The sequence below is a fragment of the Excalfactoria chinensis genome, chromosome 3 (assembly GCF_039878825.1).
Source record: "Excalfactoria chinensis isolate bCotChi1 chromosome 3, bCotChi1.hap2, whole genome shotgun sequence".
NCBI classification, from domain to species: Eukaryota; Metazoa; Chordata; class Aves; order Galliformes; family Phasianidae; genus Excalfactoria; species Excalfactoria chinensis.
In genome coordinates, this window is record NC_092827.1 from 1,642,432 (window position 1) to 1,651,645 (window position 9,214).

Here is a 9,214-nt window from a genome sequence, read left to right on the forward strand (position 1 = left end):
CTCAGGTGAAAGCAAATCTGCACCAGCACTGCAGGAGGAGAAAAACAACTTTCATAGGAGCAAGGTGACCTCCTTGTGCTCAGGTCTCCTCGTGTCTGCTGTGTGTGTGCAAATTCTGCAGGAGCTTCGAATAAATCATTACAATAAAAGAGATCATAGAGTCACAGAACAGTCTGGGTTGCAAAGGCCCACAGTGCTCATCCAGCTCCATCCCCTGCTGTGTGCAGGTCACCAACCAGCAGCCCAGGCTGCCCAGAGCCACATCCAGCCTGGCCTTGAATGCCTGCAGGGATGGGGCATCCACAGCCTCCTTGGGCAACCTGTTCCAAATGGGTGGGAAGACCAGATGGGATCTGTCCAGTGTTCCCCATGTTACCTTCTCCTTAGTTTATTATTACAAGGATTTATATTTCTGTTTTGGAAATGTTAGCAACACTTTGTTAATCCTTAATTTTCACTGTTCAGCAGAATTGTGTTCAGCAGAACACAAATTAAGCCATTATTGTGTAAGGCTGCTTTCAGCACCTGGGAAAGGATGCCTTCTAAAGCCAGCTCCTCCATGGAAGGTGCCCCCCTTCTTCAGCTTCTTTGGGATGGTGGCAAAATGGATTTGTTTCTAGGGGTATGGAAGCTGGGCTTGCAGGTGATGCTCGATTCATTTCGGTTTTGTTGGGGCTTGTTTCCTTTGCACTTTGGTATGGATTTCTGGTGCGTGCTCTGGAGGGATTTTGCATCTTGGTTTCTTTGGTGGTCCTGAAGGCAGCGCAAAATTAATGCAGCACTTAAAGAGAACGTTATTAAAACGTTATTCAGAGGTGAGCAGCAGAGGCATAGAAAATGCATATATATTAAATACATATGAATATATATGCATATATATTCATGTTTTTTCAAGAAGATGGAATTCTAAAAACAGCTCTGGTTTTACCAGTCCGAACACCAACTTGCTTTTGTTGTGTCACTCTCCGCAATGAGAGAGGAGGTTTACTCCATAACAATTTTTACCTTGTGAATTCAGTTGTGATATTTTATTCCCTTTCCCTCTTTACCACACACAATTCTCTCTCGCAGGGTTTAGGATCACCCTGTTGGGTCTGTGGGAGATCGTGAACCCTCACAAATTTTAGGAGAAATCACATCTGATCCACGCACGCCAAAGGCATTCCTGAATCCGCAAGCGTCTATTATTTATTTCTCTTTCAAAGGGCAATAAAATGTTGCTCGAGAGGGAGAGGTCTCGTAGTGCTGGGAGCGAGCCCTGCTGTATGCACCGAGGGCAGAGCAGTGGCTATTTTCATAGTGCTGTGATGCTGAAGGGAGGTGTCAGCGTTGGGCACCACGGAACCACCTCACCGCTGCCTGAAGTCGCGTCTGAGCTGTTTTCTTTGCACTTTATTGCACATGAGTTCTGCTCTTGGCTGCCGGTTCCTCCCTTCATAGTCCCAAAGGTGAGTGCATTGTGCCCTCTGGGGGCTCTCTACTGCTTTAGCTTTAAGGTTTTGGGGTGGTTATTTTTTTTTTTTTTCTCTTTTTCCTTCTTTCTTTCTTTAGTGTAAAAATCTCACATTGATTTCTTTTTTTCCCCCTCCTCCTCGTGTCTTATGAAGGAAGAAATTTATGGCCTTTTTACATCAGGAAGTCTAGCTTTTCCTGACGTTTTATTGCTTTGAATATTTGAAACATTTCAATCCCAGACAATAAATATTACATGATTATTGTTTTCATATGGATAGGCTATTTCCCCCTGTTTTTTCCTATCCAATTCTTTTTTCCAGCAAGTGACACCCAAAAATTTATGGATATTAAAAACATTACTATTAATCTTTCCTGAGAAAGGTCAGAGATAGTCCTTCAATTTGCATGTGATATACAGGGAATATAGTCAAAGTCATCTGATGTGTTTTGAGTCCTTAAGAGAAGAAACAGCCTTAATTTTTTTTCAGTTTCTTGAGCTACATTTCCACTAAATTAAATGATAGCTCTTGGGGCATAGGTGGGAACTACCAGCAACTGGTAACTGCAGGTGCAGGATGTGAGAGTGTACTTGAAGTTAATGGGATTGTAGATTTACTATAGATCCAGGTCAGTGTCTCATTGCTCTCATAGTACAAAGATTTTCTCATCAAGTGGGACCCGTGAAATGCAATCTGAGCACATTTTGTAATGTTTTCTCTTTGGGAAGAGACTGCTGGCTCCTCGCTGTATGGAACAGCAGTTCTGCATTGCAAGCCACGTTGACCAAGTCTTATCTCGCCATCCCTGTATTGATTTGACACCCAACAGAGAATCAGTACCTGAAATATCCATCGTACAGCTAATCATAGAATCATAATCACCAAGGCTGATAAAGACCTCCAAGATCATCTAGTCCAACCACCCACCCATTGCCAATATTTCCCCCCACTAACCCATGTCCCTCAGTACAGCATCAAATGTTTCTGGAACACCTCAGGAGTGGTGACCCCACCACCTCCCTGGGCAGCCCCCTCCAGCACCTGACCTCTCTTTTGGAGAATAAATTTTTCCTAAGGTGATAAAAGGAACATAAGAGGCCCAGGTTCTGCTCAGAAACACTAGATTGTCTAATTTTTGTATATGAATAGTTTATCTTGGATACAAGGAAGACCTTGCTGCCCAAGCTCCACAGCCATCACTTCATCTTGGTCTTGGGAGCAGAACTGTGTCCCCAGGTAACTAGTCAATCTGTTTCTGCATAGTCCTGGATTTGGTGATTGATCCAAACTCATTGACAGTGTATACAACTCTTAAGAGTGTAATCCTAATATATTCCAGTAGGAGTCAAGTTACCAGTTTGTGGGACAGTAAATGTAACTATAGGTCTTCAGAAGTTTATCTTCAGAGACATGTCAGAACACTCTCAGGATGGACAAAGTTTTGGTATAAGGATGAGAGAAAAAGGTAAAAACCATCAAAGCTCTCAGCTGTACTAATAGCCATCACCCACTTCTGCTTTCTCTCCTTGCCTTTTGCAGGCAGAGGGAGTTGGAGCCTAAATTCATTCAGGAAGAAACACTAATGAGTATTTTTAGAGAGTTGTTTTGTGTTGTTTTTTTTTTTAAGTGTTTTTGTGCCTTTACGCTCTCTCCTGTCTCATCCCCTTTTGGAATGTTGAAAATAACATTCAGTTCTGTACTGCCTTTGTCTGTCCTTTTCCATTTAGTAAACATGGATTTTTCCCTCCCTGTTTCTTACAGACTTTCAGCCAGCTCAGCTTTTCCTGTTTACTTCCATCTAAAAGGCATCACTGGTGATATCACTCCATGCCTAGAAAAGAGGTCTGTGCTGCCTTTCCTAGCTGCCTGCTCCATTTGGTATTAGTTCAGTTTTACACAATATCAGATTTTGTATATTTACTGATTTTTTAAGAAAAGAGAACTACATTTTTTCTCCCCCACTGCAGGTACAGGCACTGAAATTGGCTTTTGGACACCTGGGCACCCATCCAGACCCCTCAGAGCTTCCATTCAGCAGCTGTATTCCTGGACTGAATCTGTGAACCCAGTCTTTCTAAAATAACAACAGTAATAATGACAATCCCCATTGACCCCAAAGTCAAAGGGAAAGATGTCAATGTAGAAGCTGCAATAGCTCCGGGACTGAGAAGCTGATGTGCCCCAGTTACACAGCTCTGCAAAACCATCTTGCACAAACAGGGATGAACGCCATAGAGCAGCTGTGTCATCAAGTGCCATGTTTATTTCTTCTGATCTGGAAAGCCCAAATATTTTAGTAGTTCAGGAAGACACTGAGTCCCAATAAAAGCAGTTACTGGCTTCGAGTTCCCTCTGTAGTTTGGCCACAGTTCTTATATTATACACAACTGAAAGCAAGTGTGGTCTCCTGTAAACCCCCCGTGATCATCAAAACAGGCTGATTTTGTGTCTCCATGTCTGTGACTTGCTTGCTGCTCAACAATAAAGGTACTGCATGTAAACTGATATTCAAGTTTTCTCCACTGATGCTGTTTTCAAATCGACAGAAACTTCCCCATTAAAATCAGCGAATGACGCAAGGCTGAAATCAAAACTTTGCTTTTTCTTATAAGCAAGGAAGAAAGCAGCATTCCTGTTTCATGGCATAGCTTGGAAATGGGACCTGCATGTAACCAGTTCACCGAGGCCTTTCTCATGCCACTGGCAGCTCGAAACAATGCCTCTGAGAGGGAGGAAAACAAGTGGCCATTCTGCTGTGTGATAGCCAAGGCAGCCAGCTGTGCTGCTGGAGCACGGTGATCTGCAGCCCCCAGTGAATCTTGCTTGCTGGAGCTGAAGTCCCAACCCTTGGATCTCATCATTTTATGGCTGCTCCGTAGCAGGATGTGCAACTGCTCTGCATTAATAGGTTACTGTAGATTGGCTGGTGTAAACTCCAGGTGTTGAGAACATGATTTATTCTATTAGTATTAAAAAGGCATTTTCTATGGCCATATTAAAAAATTATACTTAACTGTCAGGCTTGCAACTACTCTGTGTGTGGCACATGGCAATTTAAACTTGTCATTTCCTCTAATTTAAGGGTATGTCCTCAGAAGATCATTAATTTGGGGTGGAGTTGGGGATCACAGTGCAGCTGTGGCCTATTAACCTCCATGTGGCCATTAATCCCTGCAAAGCACCTTCCCCAATAATGCCTGCTACTGCCATATAGTCAGAGAAGTAGAAATGAAATAAATTACATGTCAGGGCATATTTTAGACTTTAGACTACATTTTTTTTTTGGGGGGGGGGGCATGGACTGAATTTCACGTATTATGTGATGTGTGACTCCAGTAACCAATAGTGCCATTTTCTGGTGAAATCACTGTTTATTAGACTACGTAACTCCAAAAGAGCTAGGATCTGGGCTACGGGCTCTTGAGCTCAATGGCAAATGACTCACCGGGTGAGACCTTGCTGTCTAATCCATAGAGTGGTAGACAACCCAGCTTCCTTTTCTGATGCAGCACAATAATTGTCAAATATATTCTTTTGGGGAAATTCTTATCAGCTCATCTTCCTGGTGCTGAAAGTGGAGGGACAGGAACACTGTGTCATCACCAGGTGATCTGCAGTATCTCACCCCATGCTGTGAGATGATCATAGGGCTGAAGCACCTCTGTTACAAAGAGTTGGGGTTGTTCAGCCTGCAGAAGAGAAGGCTCCTGAGAGACTTCACCGCAGCCTTCCTGCACCTACAGGGGCCTGCAGGAAAGCCAGGGAAGGACAAAGGGTAATGGCTTTAAGCTAAAAGAAGGTAGATTTAGATTAGATATTAGAGGGAAATTCTTTATTATGAAGATGGTGAGGCACTGCCATCGGATGGCCCAAGGAGCTGTGGACTTGCTCAAGGCCAGATTGGATGGGGCTTTGGGCAGCCTGATCTGGTGGGAGGTGCCCCTACCCACAGCAGGGGTTGGAACTGGATGGTCTTTAAGTTCCATTCCCGCCCCAAACAGTCACTCCAAGAAAAGCCACAAGTTTGCCTACTGTTAACAGAAGTTCAGGGCTTTTTTAGCATCTTAAGAGTGGGGTATCTGCACACTGCGCCTGGTGCACTGAGCTGCCAGCAGCTGAAAGCAGGAGATGTGGATGCCCAAAGCCCAGCCCAGCACATCAGGCTTCAGAACATTATTCAAATGCACACCAGAAGCTTATAGAGGGGTCCCTTATACCTGTTTTTCCAAGCAGGAGTTTATCTAGCCTGTATTTAAAGACCCCCATGGATGCACAAGTCGCAACCCTGAATCTAGCGATGTTTTTGACCCTCATAAATCTTTCTTTTATCCTGTTTGAGTTTTTCTTTATAGCAGTGCAAACACGCTTCTTGTCATACCTCTGAGGACAGATCATACCAGCGCACCTCGTAACACCAAGGCTCTCTCCTCTGGCTAATAAATGTAACCTGATCAATCTGTCCTCCCAAGTCGCGCTTTCTGGATTTCCAACACCGCTTTCTATTTTGACAATGAACCATTGATGACTGTTCTCTGGGTACATATATCTAAAGCCTTGTCCCCCGTTTCCAACAGCTTTATCTAGACCCGTGTTTCCCTCACCTGATTAGGAAAGTGAATGTGAGACAGTGTCAAAACCTGCAAGCGCCAGTGATGAATCTATTGCTTTTTCCTTCACTGTAAACCTTGTTACCTGTCACAGAGATCCCACGGTGAGAGTTCAAATGGCTACCAAAAGTCTGTTCTTTGCCGGTGCCAGAGCAGAGAAAGGAGTAGTTAAAAGGGGGGATTATTTGACCTGCTGGTGAACTGGGTGAATAAAAACCATCTCCAAAATCCCATGTTTGCCACGTAGTGTATTCACATCCGTGCCGTTCACCCTGTGACCGGTTGATGAATGCCAATAAAGAATGATTTCACCCTTTGCTGTTCACATTTGCAGTGGGGATTGAGTGCCGCCGCCACCTTGATAATCAGATGTTTTTTCCTTGAGTCGGCTGAGCAGGTGACATGAAATGAATAGCCTTTGAAGTTCATTTAATTTGTAGTGATTAACTAATGGCTTTTTAATTTTACCTGATTTTTCTGACTTTGAGTTTGTTGTTAATGCATGCATGCAGTGTGTCCACATGGTCCTCCTGCTGACCTGGATAAAAGAGATCCAGGTCTCCAGGTTTATAATATCCCACAGCCTATTCCCTGTGAGGCCATGGAACGAAGGGAGCTTTGTCCCACAGAGAGCACAGGGAATAGGTGTCAGTACTCCTGGACTTCATTTCCACATACCTTTCCATCTTCAGTATCCCCTCTGCATGCCCCAGTGGTCCCATCCTATGGGATCCCTATATCTCAAGGCAGATTTCTAAGGAAGAAGTCATCTCAACTTTATAGATGGGGAAACTGAAGCTTCCTGCAAGGGATGGTGCCTTTGGCTTCACAGCCCCCTGTCCAGGGCTGCTCCATGGGACCAGACAAGTGCTGGGGTGGAAATAAATATACTCCTGATGACTGTGGTCTCTGTGGTCAGGGCTGAGGGTCGAAACGTTCATACAAGACCTGCACACAGAAACCACAGAATCCCCTGCAGTTCCACTGCACTTTATTAGAAGTCACTGCTTCTGTGAAAAATGGCTTTTATAAGAGTTAGGTGCCTTAATTATAAAGTCATGTGCGTCTGAATGACTTCTTCCCTGCTAACTGCTTATGACAGACTACAAATGTGAAAAGTATTACCAAGCCTATTTTTAACATGGCTTTGGAGAGGCTGCAGCTCTGGAAAACCAAATCCTACAGGATCCTAATGAGAGAGACCAGTGAGTCCTTAAATATGGTTAGTCTTGCCTAATGCTGCTGCCATCTGAAAGATGGGAAGCACGGGAGTCTTTTGGTAGCAATCATGCTAAATAAGCAACAGGACCAATGTGCAGGGCTCAGGTTTAGTTTTTACCTTGAGTGTGACTGTACGGACAGCATATAGAGAGATAAAATCCAATTTCAGAGAGATGCTCAAGGCCCACACAAGCAATTTGCTAGTCTTACCTCTCCAGAAGCTTCTTCCAATATCTTTCTTTACTAGACAAACTACCTTCTAATAAGGCACACCAATGATAGCATGGAGTTCAGCTGTTTGCTGAATTGAGTCCTTAATTGTGCTTCTTTGTGGGTCATGGCAGACCCAGAGCTCAAAGCATCACTTTTCTTACTAATTCCTGATTGCAGCCTCTGCAGGGAAGAGGAAGACACACACGATCTCTCGGTCAGTCCTACTGCTGCATTCAGGAACAAGGATTTCAGCCCTTCCTATAGTGAGGCTAGACAGAAGGAAAGGAGAGAGAGACAAAGGCAGCACTATGGTTTGAGCAGTGCATGTCAAACTTGGTTTGAAAGGAAACTAAAATGGTGAGAGAGAATGGCCTCAAGATGCACCAGGAGAGATTCAGGTTGGATGTTAGGAAAAACTTCTCTCAAAGAGTGGTCAGGCACTGGAATGGGCTGCCCAGGGAGGGGATGGGGTCACCATGCCTGTAAGCAGTCCATAACCATGGGGATGTGGCACTGAGGGATGTGGTCAGTGGGCATGGTGGGGGTGGGCTCGGGTTGGGCTCAGGGATCTCAGAGGTCTTTTCCAAACTGAATGATTCTATGACTCTAGGTAACAGTGAATCTCACCCTTGGAAGCCCTCAGATGCAGCACAACTATGAACATCCCGTTCTGCCATGCAGCTGTGTCACATCTAAACTGCCTGTAAGGAATGGGTACTAGACTAAACCTGCTCCTGAATTGTTATTAGCATATAGATGTATACCACGCGTGTTCTTGTGTGTGTCATTTATCCTTAGTATATATATATTCTTACATTTCTAAAGATAATGTATTTGTATGCCCTGGGAAGAGCTGAGTATGCACATGTGCACTCATGTAGATATGAATACATAAATGCAGTGGATAAGTACACAACCCAGAATGCTCATCTGGTTTCGTTTGCTTAATTTTGGAAATATTCATAAAATTAATTACTGTCAGTGCTCAAACAAGTCAAAGTAACCATTTTCTTAAAAACATAATGAGTCTTGACTCAAAACTGGCTGGACTAGTGGGAAATAATATACAATATCAAGCATTCAAGTCACTATAGTGTCCTATTACTCCCTTTAAAAAAAAACAACCCTATAACACTGCATTGACATCCTAAGGCTTCATGTGATGAACCATTCATAGATGGCACAATGACCAAACCTTTTTTGGTGTAGAAGGCCACCAAAGAGACTACACAGCAATAGATCTCCTTATCTTTTGAAGCTGAGATTTAAATAGCACCCTGCCTTCTGCAGGGGGGTGATTCCCATTATCTGCATTACTGAGGATGTTAATCCTGCTCTGTGTTTAACAGTAGATCTGAAATCTGTCAAGGATCATTATTCCAAAGGTCTGGGTGATGGTTGCAAGAGAGGTGCTGTCCAGATTGCCCTGCTGTAATTAATCCAGATTCTTTGCTCCGGAGTTGATCAGCGGTGGGAGACACACAAAGACCAGGAAAACAAAAAGAAGTTTGTCTTTTTCTGTTGTTGTTTTTGTTCATTTCACACTTAGAAAAAACATATTCTTGATACCCAACGTATTTTATCTCTGTGCCTACAGTGCCACCCTTCTTGCTACTCACAGATTGCTGTTTCTACTGGTGTTGGGAATAAAAATGCAGTCATAGCAACCCGAGGAAAGAAAATCTTTGTGCAGCATCACTCAGTCTTTTGTTACTTTGA